This window comes from Otolemur garnettii, unplaced genomic scaffold, assembly GCF_000181295.1.
Source record: "Otolemur garnettii isolate 467f Iridium unplaced genomic scaffold, OtoGar3 scaffold00025, whole genome shotgun sequence".
Lineage (NCBI taxonomy): Eukaryota > Metazoa > Chordata > Mammalia > Primates > Galagidae > Otolemur > Otolemur garnettii.
In genome coordinates, this window is record NW_003852420.1 from 13,870,408 (window position 1) to 13,883,082 (window position 12,675).

General features: G+C 42.3%; 1 protein-coding gene across 3 annotated transcripts in view; it reads left to right on the top strand.

The window, feature by feature from the left end:
• The window catches only part of TPX2 (TPX2, microtubule nucleation factor), a 92,726-nt gene that overhangs the window by 13,268 nt on the left and 66,783 nt on the right, over positions 1-12,675 (top strand). The window contains exons 1-2 of one of the 3 annotated variants that reach the window (XM_012804180.2): positions 980-1,121; positions 4,987-5,088. The gene's annotated coding sequence lies outside the window, so the exon portion shown is untranslated. Of the gene's footprint in view, positions 1-979; positions 1,122-4,986; positions 5,089-12,675 lie in introns of those variants that run through there. The other 2 variants (XM_023512162.1, XM_023512163.1) reach the window with 2 other exon arrangements.

Here is a 12,675-nt window from a genome sequence, read left to right on the forward strand (position 1 = left end):
CCCCCGCCCCCACCACCACCTCCCAGAGTGCTAGGATTACAGGCATGAGCCACCGTGGCTGGCCCAGAAAGCTAATTGATTATTGATGCTGTATAAAAAGAAGAGACATTCTTCATTCAAAACCCACCCCCTACACTGCTTTAGTGACTTTGGGCAAATTCACTCAACTTCTCTGAGCCTTTCTTTCCTCTTTTATGACTTGGGGATTATAAAGCAAGGGATGCAGATGGGATTAAAAAAGGATCAAGCAACCAATAAACCGCGGATTTCAGCCAGTAAAATCAGGGCAGGGACTGGAGAAAGTTTGAGAGGCTCCTAGCTGATTGGGAGGGAAGATGGGAGCAAGCTACGGTGTATGCAAGAGACTCTATGTTAAAACGAAGTGAATTCCTGTGAACATCCAGGCCACTATGAATACCTCAGCGAGAGTACTTTTTATAAAATAGGAGTTTTCGTCCAGGGAAGCCCTGGGGAGGTCCAAAACCAGCACCGAAGCTCGACTCACACCCAGTCCGGTTCTTCTCAGTTTGTACCGCCTTTCCCAACTACGTAGTTTGGAGCGGAGCATTCTGGACTTTGTAGTAACAGCTTATTAGAGTTGTTTCTAAGGGCTCACGCAGCCGCGAGAGACTACATTTCCCAAGAGGGACTGAGACTGTTGTTTGCCGGCACCTCCCCGACTTCCGGCGTTGGTGCGATTTCTGGGGCCAATCGGTAGGTCGGAATTGCTTTCCCTGTTCTCTGATTGGTGCATTCGACCAGGGAGCCTGGGTTCAAATTTTCAACGACACTACATGAATCCGGCGGGTTTGCTGGCGTTTCGTTGTCAGCGCAGAGGTGAGGCGAGGCCGGGTGAGCTGTAGGAAAGAAAGTGGGAGCAACTGGGGTGCAGGGCTTCCCCTCTCCCTGATTTTTCAGCGGCTGGAATTAGCTTCACAGCCTCTGTCGTTGTCCGCTCCGCTAGGCCTGGCCTCTGAGGCGGTTGGGCGCCGCCCGGGCCGGGTAGAGCGGGAGCGAGGTTTCCGGCCTCCGTTCTCTTCGTGACAGGATTTTGCCGTGAAAGTCTGTCCGGAAAGTAGGGGAAAGGAGTTTCAGAAGGCTGTCGGCTAATAACGGTAACGGTAATTATTATCGCTGTTATCCTCCTGTCGTGTGGTAAACACTGGACTAAGCCCCCTGCGTGCCCTTTCTCATTTAATTTTCGCACTAAGGCCAGGAAGTAGGTGGTATTCTTGGTCCTCCTTTACAGAGGAGGAAACTGAGTCTCAGAATCGAAGTTTCGGGAAATGGGAAATGGAAGTGTGGCATTTGATGGCGGAAACATATGTAGACGCAGTTACATTTCGAAACTCTTGTCTAAGATAAGAAAGTAAATTAGGTGACGTGAGAACATAATGGAGAGTTTAATTCTACTTGGAATCGTGTTCTGTTTGGGATTTTAAATTCATTCTATGTTGTCCATATTTGTATGCAATCCTAGGTACATTTCCTTCCTTAGAACATTTTAGATTGGAGGGGGAAGGAAGCTTGAACCAGGTTGTAATATTGCAGGATCAGTTTACCCCCATCTTCTTTATGTAGGGTTTTTCTTCACGGACAATTCTCTTTTTCCTATTTTGGCTCCCCTCACCCCGGCCCACTTGAGCCGTCCACCGGCAGCAGGACGCTGAGCAGTCCTGCGGGATCCGCGCAGCCACACCTCCTCCTCCGCCCAGTGAGACCCCAGTGAGACCCCGCACTACCTGCTCCGCGCGTGGCCGGCGTGGGGGCCGCGCGGATCTGGCCCGAGACGCCGCGGTAGGCAGGCCCCGGGCCCGGTTAGAGCTTCACATGCAATTTTCTAGTAGTTCGGTAGCAAGTACTTTGCTAAAATCCCCAAATCAGGCCTGTTTAGGAAGAGGATTTTTGGCTTCCCCGATCTTGCTTTTAAGGTCATCCTTTGGTGTACTCCTTGGACACCCTTACCCTGTCTGGCATCCTCTGTGCTTTCTTTCAATTTCTCTCATCATTTGTTGTCAGAAACAGGGCTGTTCACTGCCTAGTAAAAATCTTCTTCTTTTTTAAAACAGTTTCTCACTCTGTTGCCCCAGGCTAGAATGCAGTGGTATCACAGGTCACAGCAACCTCAAACTCCTAGATTCAGGCAATCCTCTTGCCTCAGCCTCCCAAGTAGCTGGAAGTACATGCGTGTTGATGCCCAGCTAATTTCCCTATTTTAGTAGAAAGGGGATCTCGTTCTTGCTCAGGTTGATCTTGAATTCTTGAGCTCAAGCAAGCTTCCCAGAGTGCTGGGATTTTTTTTTTTTTTTTTGAGACGGAGCCTCAAGCTATCGCCCTGGGCAGAGTGCCATGGCATCATGCTCACAACAACCTCCAACTCCTGGGCTCAAGCGAGTCTCCTGCCTCAGCCTCCCAAGTAGCTGGGACTACAGGCGCCTGCCACAACACCTGGCCGTTTTTTGGTTGCAGCCGTCATTGTTGTTTGGCGGGCCCGGGCTGGGGATTCGAACCCGCCACCTTAGGTGTATGTGGCTGGCGCCTTAGCCACTTGAGCCACAGGCGCCGAGCCCAGAGTGCTGGGATTATAGGTGTGAGCCACTGTATCCAACCATAGTAAAAATATTCTTGTGTTGTGGTTTCAGTGTATTACACCTCCTGTCAAGCTACCCCCAAATTATACTTGAATACTCTTGGTTGGTTTGGGTGTGTCAGTTCAGTGTTAAGCTGGCCCTCTTGGATCAAAATTATGTGGCTTCCAGCTAACTTAGCCAATTGATTATTTTGAGACAGAGTCTCTGTGGCCCAGCTAGATAGAGCTTAGTGGCTTTGTCATAGCTCATTGCAACCCCAAACTCCTGGGCTCAAGCAATCTGCCTCCCAGAGTGCTGGACTTATAGGGATGAGCTACCTCGCCTGGGCCAATTGATTGATCCATTAGGGTGTACAGTGTGTTCAGATCAGTGTTAGATATTGTGGGTATACAGATGTGTGATATATTTGAGGGTTTTCAGAAATGGTTAGGGACAAAAAGATTGTCTCAGATTGACAAATAACAATCAGAATAACACGAGACAGCATATGTGTGCTTCTGTTTTGCACTGTAAGTGACCTGGCAATTTAGAGATAACGGAGATCAAGAGCCAGTTTTGGGTCCACCTGCCTCACAAAGCCATCCTTGGCACACAGGCTTTTTTTTTGAGACAGAGTCTCACTTTGTCACCCTTGGTAGAGTGCTGTGGCGTCACAGCTCACAGCAACCTCAAACTCTTGGCCTCCAGCAATTCTCTTAGCCTCTCAAGTAGCTGGGACTATAGGCACCCACCACAACACCGGCTATTTTTAGGGAGGAGGTCTCACTCTGGCTCAGGCTGATGTTGAACCCCTGAGCTCAGGCAATCCACCCACCTTGGCCTCCCAGAGTGCCAGGATTACAAGCATGAGCCACTAAGCCTGCCCTGGCACACTGGCTCTTGATAAGCAAACTTGAGTTAGACTGGGACTAGAACTGTCCTGATGCCCAAGAATTGCTCACTAAATATTTGTGGAATTGGCTAGGCAGGAGGGCACTATATAAATTTTGACTACAAAATCATTTTCAGGTATGAAAAGCTGTATCATATTCAACTAGGTTGGTACATTTGTTAAAACTTTCAAATTATTTAAGTAAAATAGTTATTTTGCCAGCCTTATGCCTAAATCTGTATATTATAACCTTGATACAATTAATTTATCCTTCAGCTGCAATTAAGCTTGTCCAGGATTATGTCCATTTATTTCTTGTTTAGGTACCAGGAAATGTTCAGATTTCTTCTGTATCCCCTTTTTTCCTTCAGCCTTTCCTGGGTCTCTTCCCTAATTCTTTTTAAATTCCTAGGGAAGAAAGGAGGAGGAGAGATTTAAGTGCCCTTTGACAAACTTAAATTTTTCTTTGCTGTGGGTAAATTTAAGAAGACTATTGGGAGATTGAATAGCCCAAGAAATTCTGTGAATAGATCTGTTGTTTTTGATTGTTTGCTTGAGACAGTCTCACTATGTCTCCCTGGGTAGAGTGCTGTGACATCACAGCTCATAGCAACCTCAAACTCTTGGGCCTAAGCGATTCTCCTGCCTCTGCTTCCCAAGTAGCTGGGACTTATAGGCACCTGCCACAATACCCAGCCATTTTTTGGTTGTAGTTGTCACTGTTGTTGACAGGCCTGGGCTGGATTTGAACCTGCCAGCTCCAATGTATGTGGCTGGCGCCCTAGCTGCTGAACTACAGGCACCGAGCCAATAGATCTGTTTTTGAGACAGACATAGAGATCTGCAGCCCAAGCTTCTTTGTGGAAAAAAAAAAAAAAATAACTGAGGAAGGGTTCTGTACTTGTTTGTTTGCATAGGGAAACCTGCATAGGTAAAAGGGAAAGAAACTAAAGATTAGTAAGAAAAGTGTAAAATTCTATCTAGAAGGTTAGAAGGTTTCTTTGGAAATTAAAAAGTAATGTTATTTGTACTTTTGTTTTATAAAAGAAAGTAGTAATAGTTTGTCCATATTTTAGGTAAACCTATTTATCATGATGTTTGAATAGTATAAAAGTACATACTACCACTCCTTGGTGTCAGAGTTGCTAAGTTGCAACCTTTGAAAACATTGAAAATGGGGGTGGCGCCTGTGGCTCAAAGGAGTAGCGTGCAGGCCCCGCATGCTGGAGGTGGCGGGTTCAAACCCAGCCCTGGTCAAAAACTGTAAAAAAACCCCAAAACAAAACAAAAGGAAACATTGAAAATGGGAGTATGTAAATTAAAGATATCAAGAGACAGCAAATGTACACTGAACATACACTGTTTAGAAGTTTGGCCTGTTGTGAGATCCATGCTATTTAGCTCTCAGAAGTATCCTTTAGTTTTGAGTGTATATCCTTGGTCTTTTATGGCCTCTTTCTATTCTGGTAACCTTTCTACTACAGAGAACTTGAACCTGTTTCAACACCTTTTTGCTTCTTGCAGATTCTTGATAAGTATTTGCCAGACTTTAAGATTTCAGAAAAGAGGTGAAAGAGTATATTGCAACTTTGAGGCAAGCAAGTGGACTAACAAATTAAACAACAGGTAAGGCAGAGTCACGGTGAGTTACACTGAAAATGGAGTATGAGGAACATTAGGCTCGGTGCCTGTGGCTCAAGTGCCTAAGGCTCCAGCCACATACACCTGAGATGGCGGGTTCGAATCCAGCCTGAGCCCGCCAAACAACAATGACAGCTGCAACCAAAAAATAGCTGGGCGTTGTGGCGGGCCCCTATAGTCCTAGCTACTTGGGAGGCAGAGGCAGGAGAATCTCTTGAGCCCAGGAGTTGGAAGTTGCTGTGAGCCGTGATGCCACGGCATTCTACCCAGGGCAATAGCTTGAGGCTCTGTCTCAAAAAAAAAAAAAAAAAAGGAACATTAATATATCAGCTTCATAAGTATTTAATGTATGAAGTAATTTATCAAGTAATATACATTTTGGAGGGACATTTACTATGGAAAAGCAAAAAGAAAATAAAGTCACTGATGATACCATCTCTTTTATATACTGTGGTTAACCTTTTAATAGATTTTTTTTAAACTGTAATTATTATTTATTTATTATTTTTTTTTTTATGAATTTTGAGACAGGGTCTCAAGCTGTTCCCCTGGGTAGAGTGCTGTGGCATCATAGCTCACAGCAGCTCTTGGACTTAAGTGAATCTCTTGCCTTAGCCTTCCAAGTAGCTGGGACTATAGGCACCCACCATAACACCTAGTTATTTTTATTTTTATTTTTTTTGTTGCAGTTGTCATTGTTTTAGCTGGCCCAGGCCCGGTTCAAACCTGCCAGCCTTGGTGTAAGTGGCCAGTTCCCTACCCATTTAGCTATGGGCGCCACCTAATAGATTTCTTTACAGTTTTTTCTAGTTATCACTTGGTATCCATGGGTGATTGGTTCTAGGACTTTCCTCAGATACTAAAATTTGAGGATGCTCAAGTCCCTGATATAAAATGATTTCTCATATATTTATACAACCTATGTACATACTAATATATTTAAAATCATCTCTATAGTGCTCATAATACCTGATGCAATGTAAATGCTCTATAAATAGTTGTTATACTATATTGTTCAGGGAGTAATGGCAAGAAAAAAGTATTCATGTTTCAGTGCAGACAGTTTTTAAAATTTTTAATCTGAGATTGGTTGAATTCATGGATGAGGAACCCAGAGATAGGGATGGCCAACTGTATTTTGTTTAAAACAGACTATAGCCAGGAGCAGTGGCTCATGCCTATAATCCCCACTCTGGGAGGCTGAGACAGGCGGATTGCTTGAGGTCAGGAGTCTGAGACGAGCCTGAACAAGAGTAAAACCCTATCTCTACTAAAAGTAAAAAAAAAAAAACCTACCACTATGGTGGGCACCTGCAGTCCCAGCTACTCTGGAGGCTGAGGCAAGAGGATTGCTTGAGCCCGAGAGTTTGAGGTTGCTGTGAGCTGTGATGCCATGGCCTACTACCCAGAGTAACAACTGAGATTTTCTCAAAAAAAAAAACCCAAAAAATCCGGTTATGACTATTTTCCCATGTCATTAAATATTTCTAGAACATAGTTTTATTTTTTATTTTTTAGAGACAGAGTCTGATTTTGTCACCCTTGGTAGAGTGCTGTGGCATCACAGCTCACAGCAACTTCCAGCTCTTGGGCTTAGGCGATTCTCTTGCTTCAGCCTCCCGAGTAGCTGGGACTATAGGCACCTGCCATGATGCCTGTCTACTTTTATTTTTTGTTATTGCAGTTTGGCTGAGGCTAGGTTCGAACCCTCAGTATTTGGGGCTGGCGCCCTACTCACTGAGCCACAGGCGCCGCCCGAACATAATTTTATTTTGTACGGCTATGTGGTATTCTATTATATGGTTCTTTCAATGAAATTGCTGGTTAAAAAAAAAAAAAAGAAATAAATTGCTGGTAAAAAAGAATGCATATTTTGAAGACTTGCTACATAATACCAAATTACCTTATAGGAAGATAATGCTAATTTATATACTCACTATAACAGTAGATGTTCACATAGGCACAAATACAGTATATATTCTTAAAATAGATAATATATTTCATGGTGCAAAAATTAATATAAAAAGGTAAGTATAGTTAAGAAAATATGTTCCTCCAATCCTGTCATTTTCATCTTCACTCCCCACCACTCCATAGGTAAACACTTTAATTGGGTTCTTGGGTTTGTGTGTGTGTGTACGTATATTTCTTAAATCAGATATATTTTGAACAGTATAAATCACTGTAAGACTGATTGGGATTTGAAAAGGATTGTAACCTCCTGCAGACTCACTCTGAACCCTTTTTTTTTTCTTTTTTTTGAGACAGAGCCTCAAGCTGTCCCCCTGGGTAGAGTGCCATGGCATTACAGCTCACAGCAACCTCTAACTCCTGGGCTCAAGCGAGTCTCCTGCCTCCGTCTCCCAAGTAGCTGGGACCACAGGCGCCTGCCACAACGCCTGGCTATATATTTTTTTTTTTGGTTGCAGCTGTCATTGTTGTTTGGCGGGTCCAGGCTGGATTCAAACCTGCCACCTTAGGTGTGTGTGGCTGGCGCCTTAACCGGTTGAGCTATAGGGGCCGAGCCAACATTACTGATTTCTACTCAGGTTCTATTAGTTGCTTAGGAATGGATTATGGTTTGTTGTGTTCCGTGGATAAATTAAGGCAGAACTAATATTGTAATCCTTAAAAATGGGTGATTTGAAACTTAAACATTTGGGAGTGAAATGAGTGAAATTTCTTTGCCTGAGGTTTCTGGACAGTGATGAATTTGAACTAGTGTCCATGTGTCCTGTGCTGACTTCTGAGTGTTTGGACAGTGAGGGATTGTCATTGGATTTTAAATTGACCCAAATTTGGAAGCTTCATAGATCTGTTTCTGTAAACAGATCCAATTTCAACGTAGAAGTTAGTTAGCAAACATAAACATGGAAACACAAAGTCCATTAAACTTCCTTTCAGGCTTACTTTGTGACTTTGATTAACAGTTAAAATTGCAGTTTGGATTAATGTTGCCATTTACTGATTCCTGCTAATCCCTTATATTTAAGAAAAAAATATATAGGTGTTTTCTCTGGGTAAGATGAAAATAAACTCCATTCTATTTTACTCTTGGTAGTGTAACAAGATCTCTTATTCCTTATGAAAGTAGGAGAGAGTGTCCCTGGAGAAATGGCACTACCTGGGCTGAGACCATCTTAATTAACTATACTATTAATGAAGTCTTGACTTATTGTACTCTGTTTATTCTGTTGCATTACTAATTGTTTAACTCATGGATTTCCCTGTAATAGAAATAGGCAAGGCACATCTCACAACCTGGATAGTGAGTTGCTGGAGAGCATCTATCACATCTTTGTTTTGTTTAGGAGTTGCTAGTCCACTATTTCAGCTCTGCTTAGAATGCACTCTCTTGGAGCTTTCCCCCACCCCCTCTGAACCTGCACCTTTTGATTTATAGAGCTTGTCAAGACTAGTTATTTTTGGTTTGAGTGTGAGGAGAGACAAGAGGCAATGGGAGGTTAATTTCAGATGAATGTGGGAACAGGTTACATTGCTGCTTTTGCAATCTTCCTCATGTGTATTTGTCTTTCTCTTCCATTCTTTACTCCTTTTATTTCCCTTTCTCTTCCCCCAGAAAAAATCAAAACTCATTCTTAGCCCATAGAGCTCTGCATGTCTGTCTGTATCTTTTAGGTATTTCTTCTACCAGGAAGCCTTCTCTGACTCTCCTTCACCCTGTTCTCCTCAGCACTTCCAGAGTATTCTCTGTTTATGCACTGTAACAGCAAGGACCATCCTATATCATAATTGCTTGTATTCCCCATTCAACTGTGAATTCCTTAAGGGGAGTAATTTTGTGTATTTATATTCTTTGAGTCTTTTTTGGAAACAAAAATGGGCTGTATGATATGATAGATGGTGTTTAATAGGCAATTTTAAAAGGAATCTAACTAGTTCATAGCATACGGGATAGGGTGATAGGCTTTTTCCTTGAGTTTGTTGTAGAATTATTGGTCATTAATAGCTATTTCTCTACCCAGAATGGTTCTAGTTTTGCAGAAGTCTGATTCAGATAATTTTGAAATGTGAAGCTGATTCTCTTGCTTGGCAGCTTGATTTGTTTAGGGGAATGTGGTTGACGCATGTGTCCTTTTTTTTTTTTTTCAGTGAGACTTGTTGACAGAAATTCAATCTTGATTAAGGGGTGCAGGAAGGCATCCAGTTCCCACTGTGCTTGGGGCTCTCATTTAAATAGCTGCCTTTGGCTCTGGCCTGTTCTATTTCTCTCTAGGCCCTGTGGACTTTAATTCTTAAAGGTTTCACATTCTAATATTTATTATTTGTAAGGGAGGCAGTGCAGTGAAAGTGTTATGACCCAGTAGTTACTTTTTGTTTTCTTCATGTAGCTATGTTGTCAGCCTTCATCCAAGAGAGTCAGACTTCTCTGTGGATAGGTATATGTTTATCTGTTCCCTTTTTGCGGGGGAGAGGAGATGGTCCTCTGATTTGGCCATTCTAGATCCAAAGTGAGCTTAAAAGTAGCTTTTTAAAAAAGAGGTCATGTTAGAAAAAGAGTATTTTGGTTTTAAAATTTCACCTAAAAAAGATTAGGTATACTTAGATTTGAGCCTGTCCACCTTTTACCCTCCACCAATCAAATGTAGTCCTTGACCTCAAAGGATACCTTTTCTTCTTCAGATGCTTGAAATTCTTCTTCATAATTTCAGAATACCCACTGAAGGGTGGAGCAAAGAAAAATCAAGGGATTCTATTTTGTGTAGAGCAAAGAGAAATCAAGGGATTTTTTTTTTAACTTTAAGGGAAGATTCAGCCCAGAACTTTCCCAGTATATTTGGAATAGGATTTGTAATTTTTTTTTTTTGGAGACAGAGTCTCACTATGTTGCCCTGGGTATAGTGCCGTGATGTCACAGCTCACAGCAACCTCAGACTCTTGGGCTTAAGTGATTCTCTTGCCTCAGTCTGTCAAGTAGCTGAGACTACAGACACCTGCCACAACGCCTGGATATTTTCTTGTTGTAGTTGTCATTGTTGTTCGGCAGGCCTGGGCCAGATTTGAACCCATTAGCTCCGGTGTATGTGGCTGGCACCCTTAACTGCTGAGCTCGAGGCGCTGAGCCAGGATTTGTAATTTACCAAATTTTTCTTTATGAACAACTTACCAGGGATGCTTAATTTTGGGGGTTTTGAGACAGAATTTTACTCTGTTGCCCTGGGTAGAGTGCTATGGCATCAAACTCCTCCTGGGTACAAGCAGTCCTCCTGCTTCAGTCTCCTGAGTAGCTGGACTACAGGCATACACCCGGATTTGGGTTTTTGGTTTTATTGGCTTGAAATGAACAATGCTATAGTGAACTTTCTTGTACTTATATGTGCATAAATACATACCTATAAGGTAAATTTCTACATTTGGCAAGATCTATCAAAAGTAAAAATGCAGTTCTCTCTCACCTCTTCTACTCCTTCATGAGAGGGGCCCACTTCCAACTGTCCTTGGAAGTGCTCTGAACTTTCTCTTTGTTCTTCCTAAATAAATTTCTCTTTGTTACACTGAAACTTGAGTGGGTTACTTTTGCTCTCTATTCACACTGCTTGTGCTGCTCTAGTTTTATTTTCTGTTTCCATTCTTTCTTACTCCCCCAGGGATTCGAAGATAGTCCTGGAATTTTAGAGAATACTCTGAGTAAACTTCTCGGAGAGCTGAACTTGGTTCCTCTAAGTGCCCTTATTCAGAACATAGATGACTTACCAACCTATAGCTCTTCATATAAATTTTCTGGTGAGGACACTAATAGGTGTTAAATTTCCTTAAGGAGGCTCAGTCTCTCTCATTCTACTCCTTCATGAGAGGGACCCACTTCTGTCTTTGGAAGTGCTCTAAACTTCCTTTTTGTTCTTCCTAAATACAATTTTTCTTTGTTACACTGGGGAAAAAAAGCAAAAATGCAAATTGCCCTCTAAGGAGGCTAGCAGTATTTCTAATTAACTAAAAAAAAGAATGTGAGGGGTTAAATTTTACTACTTTTCAGGTGCTTTTCAACAGTATGCCTTGATGGAATCGTGGTTTTTAGAGGGCTAACTGGGATTGCTGCATATTACATTCTTGTCTCTTCCCTCCCCCAGCTTTAGTTGTCTTTATTACATTCCTGCCTGGGAAGTGTTCCCAGTGACCTAGGTTAGGCATTAAGATCATGGGAATCTAAGATTTTCCCATGTCTTCCAGTATGTTTATTCATAAAGACAGGAAAACTTCCTACTTGCAGCAAGAGAATTTTAACTCCTGTCAGTCACTGAGGAAGCTTTCAGGCAAGAAGAAAAGTAAAGGGAAAAGGGCAGGAACAAAGGATATAGTTATATCAGGAAAGTAAACATTTTCGTGTGACTCCCTTGGCAGAAGTGTCCCATGGCTATTCCAAGCTTAGAAGGTGACTATCAAGGAGGTGACTTCCATTTTGTGTTTACTGTTCTGATGATACTCAATGAAGAATATTTAATCTTACCTTGACTTTCAGCCATGTTAATCTCTAATTGTCTTTGTACTTACAGTTAATATTTTATTATTTAAATATTGTATACTATCTTATTTATTGGGACCTTAATTCCTATGTAGATGTTAAGTTCCTTTGTGTCTGGGACTCTTCCACTTTTTGTGTGAGGAAATAGAGTTTCATCCTGGAATATTAATGAACAAGAAATTCACATATTATCAAGCCTACGTCTAATGGCCCCTAGCCAGTATACAACATAAGTGAACCACTAACAAAAAGCTTGTTAAGTTAAATTGAGTAAAGAAAGTAGAAATGGAGGGAAGTAGAAAATTTAGAATAAGGGTGATAATTAACTGCTGTTCAGGGTGAAATATATGGAGAATGGATTTACTTGGAAATATATACAGTACTATTTTTTTTGGCCAGGGCTGGGTTTGAACCCACCACCTCCAGCATATGGGGCTGGCACCCTGCCCTTTTGAGCCACAGGTGCTGCTCTACAGTACTATTTTCTATGCAAATAGAGACCTTACCTATATTAATATGCTTCTGTAATTTACAGGGTAACCAGGCAGACAGACTTGGGGAGGACAATGTACCAAAGTCAGGAGCCTCAGTTTTAGGTCTAGCTCTATTTTTACTGTGATACTGGACAAGTCATTTAATCTCTGTGCTCTTCATCTTCCTCTAGGATGGGGAATAATTATTGCTGCTCTACAGGATTGTTGTAAGCATTAGAAATAGTGCATATGTCAGCTAGGCATGGTGGCTTAGGCCTGTAATCCTAGCACTTTGGGAGACCAAGGGAGGAGGATCCATTTGTGGCCAGGAGTTAGAGTTTACCTGAGCTATGATGATGCCACTGTATACTCTAGCTTAGGCAACACACATAGAGAGACCATGTCCAAAAAGAAAAGAAAGAAAGTACATATTTAGGCTCGGTGCCTGTGGCTCAAGTGACTAAGGTGCCAGCCACATACACCTAAGGTGGTGGGTTCGAATCCAGCCCGGGCCCACCAAACAATAATGACGGCTGCAACCAAAAAATAGCCGGGCGTTGTGGTGGGTGCCTGTGGTCCCAGCTACTTGGGAGGCAGAGGCAGGAGACTTGCTTGAGC